The sequence below is a fragment of the Meleagris gallopavo genome, chromosome 17, assembly GCF_000146605.3.
Source record: "Meleagris gallopavo isolate NT-WF06-2002-E0010 breed Aviagen turkey brand Nicholas breeding stock chromosome 17, Turkey_5.1, whole genome shotgun sequence".
Taxonomy (NCBI): domain Eukaryota; kingdom Metazoa; phylum Chordata; class Aves; order Galliformes; family Phasianidae; genus Meleagris; species Meleagris gallopavo.
In genome coordinates this window covers 5299055-5303940 of record NC_015027.2, presented here as the reverse complement: position 1 = coordinate 5303940, position 4886 = coordinate 5299055, and positions in this window count along the sequence as shown.

Below are 4886 nucleotides of genomic sequence, written 5' to 3'. Positions count from 1 at the left end.
CCCAAAGGGCGGGAAGCGGGTCGGTGCGCCCGCGCAGCCCGGCCTTTGGCGCCGTGCGCGTTGTCCGGCTCGATCTTCGACGCCGTCGCGGTGCCGGCTGCGCCTGGTGTCGTGCGGTGCCTCCGCGCGGTGCCGCGGAGACGCGCTGGCGGTCGGTGGGCGCCCGAGTGGCAGCTGTGAGTGAGGAGGGAAATCGGTGTAACTGTTGAACTCGCGCTTCCTCCCCGGGCTGGGACGTGGTCACAGTGAAGCACAAAAGAGGGACTGAGTTATTGTTTGAGGCTGAATACCCATTTAGGTTAAAAATAGCTAAAAATGGTATCTTGCTCAGCTTTGACGTTTGCCCTTTGTCCACCTTAAGCACTTTCTTCAAGCACGAAGATCAAGAAGGGATTTAACAAAGATGTGTTTTATAGAGGTGTTTTAAACAAAGACGTATTTTAAAAGTATTTTTACAGGCTGAGAGCTGGGGCTGCACAGCATGGAGGAGAGGGGAGAGCTGAGGGCGGGCTGTCAGTGTCTGACGGGGCTGTGAGAAAGGAAGGACGGGCTCTTTAGCAGGGTCTGTTGTGAAAGGACGAGGGGAAATGACTTCAAACTTAAAGACTGGAGGTTTAGACTGGGTAAAAGGAAGACGTTTTTATAGTAAAGGTGATGAGGCACTGCACAGGGTGCCCACAGAGGTGGTGGTGCCCCATCCCTGCTGATACCCACGGTCAGGGGATGGGGCTGTGAGCACTGCTGGAGCTGTGGGTGTCCCTGTGCACTGCAGGCAGTGGGACTATATGACCTTTAAAGGTCCCTTGCGACTCAAGTGATTCAATGAATCTACACCTGCAACAGTGCATATCATCACCACTTTGCTGTGTGCTCTGTGGTAACACTTGGGAGCAGCAGCTCTCCAATTACCGCTGATGATAGCATGGCTGATGCATACAATTATCCTGGAAATAATTAATTGTGTTAGCGTAGCTGAGATTGTATGCATCTCTGGGCACGCACCACCCCCTGCACTGGTTCTGTGGCTGACTGTGGGTGTGGGTGTGCTGGTTTCCATATGTGTGACTGCAGAGAGAACTAGGATGAGCCAAAGAAGCCAGATAGGAAATGGCCCTATCCTTGGTGTTTAGCATTTTTGATCTAAATGAAAAATCATACCATAAACGGAATCAATCTCTGTTGTAATCCTATCTAGTTATAATGACATGAGTCTCATTCAGAACCAGTACTTCCTGGCAGACCTGAGTGAAGACTGTATATTTGGGGTTTGTCCTGCAACTAAACTCAGCTGTCTGTTATCCCACAGGTCCAAGGAGCAGCAATTCGTCACAGTTCATCCAAGTGTGTTGCAAGTAGAGCACACCCAGAGGTAGGTAGGAAAGGCCCGTGCACCTGGCAGCTGTGCTTACTGAGGGTGGGGAGAACACAATTAGAGATATGGGCATGTGTCCGTTCCTCCACGTCAGCGTGCCCATGTGGTGCTGTGGTATGTGCTGTGCTGTTTCTCATGTGGGTGCTTTGCTCAGGGCAAAGATGAGTAAGCAGCTGTACCCCTTGGTGGTGACATGGGTTTTCACTGCCTGACCTTGTTACTTAAACCAGGAGATAGCTGCGTTGCCCACATGATGTCATATAGTTTTTGCACACGCCTGTCAAAAATGCAGTTATGCTCTGCTGTTACTCCGTTCTGTACATCTGTGCACACATGCAAATACACATACACACACATATATAAACAGGAATTAGTTGAGGGGTTAAAAGAAAGCCCTTCTTCTCAAGGATGATTTTAGCATAGCATAGCTAGATAATTGGGATGGGGGGAGTGTGGTTTAGAAGAGTCTGACTCAGCTTCATGTTGTAAATCTAGTCTTACCACTGCCTTTCTGTGTGATCCTGAATGCTCTCAGCTTCTCTTAACCATAGGCCTTTTGCTTAAAATGAAAATTAATAATAACTGCTCAGTACTACACTGAGGGTGGAAAGGAGGAGCTCACACTGAGTAATGCTTCTAGAGGTACTGAGGGTGAGTATCTCTGGGGAAGGGTATTGTTATTGTTATTATTGTATTGTCAATATGCTGTCAGGAAAGATGGTTCAGTATTGCAGTGATCTTCTAAGGGGATCTGCTCTGTTTTATTGCTCTAGTTATTATGGAATAGGTTATCTGAATCAATGGTAATAAGTACTAAATTAGTTAAAAGTTTCATCATGTAGAACATTAAAGTCCTCACAAAACATAGCACAAGGAGAACATTATTTATTTGTGCTCAATTATAACAGATCTTGAAAACAAACTTGTCTATGCAGGTAAGTTTGGGTTCTGGAGATGTCGGAGAGGAGTGTCAGTATTAAACATCTGGTGCTTGTAAGTACTTTGATCAGCACCTGTGAGTTTGACCAGAAAAGCAACTGAAGTTGAGAGACAAAATAAGGGCCAGTTGCTTTGGAATATGTATTCTACTTGGGCAGGTTGGAAGATGGCTTTCAACTCAGCAGCTTTCATGAAAGGTTTTGTGGCAGCGCATCACTTGGGCAGAATGTGAAGAATAGAAGATAAGCAGGATTTTTGGCTTCAGGGATCCTCAAATATCGGAGTACTACAATCTGAGATTTATCAGATTTATCCAAGCCCTGAATCCTCTTTACTTTTGCTAAAATCCTTTCAAAAGGTGACAGTATTCACGAACATTAAAAATTAAAGCAGGCAAAGTACAGAAGTTGTTATTTCGTATTGGAGGAGAAATAGAACAAAAAACATTCAGAACACTACAGTGGAAGACATGTCATGATTAATAAGGAGTCAGGCTTCAGTCATGGGGAGAACTGGCATCCAGCCCAGTTTAATTTAAATGTTAGATTTGTTTTATTTATTTATTTTTTAAACCTGATCCTGGATTTTGTTCTGTCATCTCATATTCTTTTACAGTCAGTAGCCCTATGTGTATGCATATTTATTATATTTAGACATATTTTGCAAGTCACCTTCACAACTTCTTTCCTTTTCCTGGAAAAACTGGTTGGTTATGTAGAGACTGAATTTGCAAGTCTAATCTTTGGAGTTTATTAACCCTTATTAGTCTGGTTGCTCAATAGTTAGGTAAGTTCTCAGGCTTATTTGCAATTTAATTTCCTTTTATTTTGAAGTCCATGCTTCTGTCTAGATTTTATGATTTAAATTCCTTCACATATGAAAAAGACCTGCATATTCAGCATTCTGGAAGAGGAAGAGTAGGTCTGCTGGAAAGAGCAAGAATTAACTATCAGTGCTTTTTCCACTCAGGAATCCACAGGCATGAAAAGAGAAACGGGTTTTATACCTGCATCTGCATTCCTTAGGTTCACAGTGAAGCTAGAGCAGAAAGGGCAGACTAAGATGCAGCTCTGAACCTGAACTGGAAACACTCTGTGTATTTGCTTGTGGTATTTCCACACCTGCTGAAGACTTAGACAGCCCAGCCACTGAAATACACACAACTGCATACTGAGGCAGAGTTTGGTGCACTGGGAGATGAGTTGCTGGAATAAACATGGCTATGTTTTTTTCCATCACGCTGCGTTTCAGTGTACTGGGTCACGCAGCCACACACTTTGTCTGTGCAAAGGTACAAAGGTCAACATGTGTCTTTGGGGGATGGCTAAGACTAAAGACTAACTTTGTCTTGGATAAGGTCCTCCAATATTTAAATCGAATCAATCTCTGGTTGTATGTATTACAGGATCTGTTCTTGAACTTTATCTTGGATAGGGCTCTCCAATATTTAAATAAATCTGTGGTTAGACATATTACAGAGAATGGTTTAAGCTTATTAACAGTGAGGAAAACAATCTACTGTGGAGCACGGAGTCAACCTTTACAATCATGTATGCTTTCAGGTGACTCATTGTTTCCAGCTCTGCCATAACAGTCGTCAAGGTGCACTCCACAAGCTAAGGTTTCGGATAAACCCATCTGAGTTCCCTTTGAGAAGAAACTTATCTGCATCACTGTCATGAATAAGTGCCCAAACAGTTTTTTTCGTGTTCCCATGTAAACATCAGCTCTGGGCAAACCCACAGCCATAAAATACTACACTGCAGGCTTTCAGAGGGAACAGTGGCCTTATTTCCAGACTGTGCAGATTGCCCACAGTGTGGCCCAAAAACTTGCAGCAGTCAGGTTCCAGCACTAAAGGAACTGCCACTGCTGCACCAAGGTAAGCACATCCTCACTGCTGGGCTTAGTTTGGCCAACAGGCACCTCTGATCTCAGTTATCACATCACAGACATATTCTGAGGTGGTGGCGGTTTTGTGAGGTAGGGGAGACCTATCATAAAAAGAAATCTGGAATGATTTTGAAAAGCAGGATTTTCAGTATAGTCACAGGATTTATACTGGTTTGGCCAGCAGAAATGCCTGCATTAAATTAGTACTGCTGGATGGAAAACCCTCATAGCTTTGGCATGCACGCAGATCCACTTGTCACATTCCAACAGAACAATAAAATATCTTGTAAAGCTCAAGGGAAAAGCAGCCTTGAGTTATCTGGATGCAAAAGACAGAATTCAGCACCCGCAGCAATGCACAAAATCAGTTCCTGTTATCAGCTTGGCCTGGAGCCACTAGCAGAGACAAGCTGCTCTTTCTGTGTGTCATTTCAATTGAAGCTTTTGGATTTTGGAGTACAATGCTGGGATTATTGGCACACCAGGCTTGGGAAGCAGGGATCCCTTGCCTTTGCAATAAAACTAATCCCTGCATATCCTTCAACTCCCCTTCTTGCAGCACTGCCTGGTGGGGCACACATGACAGGATCTCCCCTTTTCTGCCATCTTACATCGTAACGAGCATTGTCCTAGCAGCACTTCCCAGGTGCTGGCTTCCCTCATTCCTAGGTTACCTATTCCC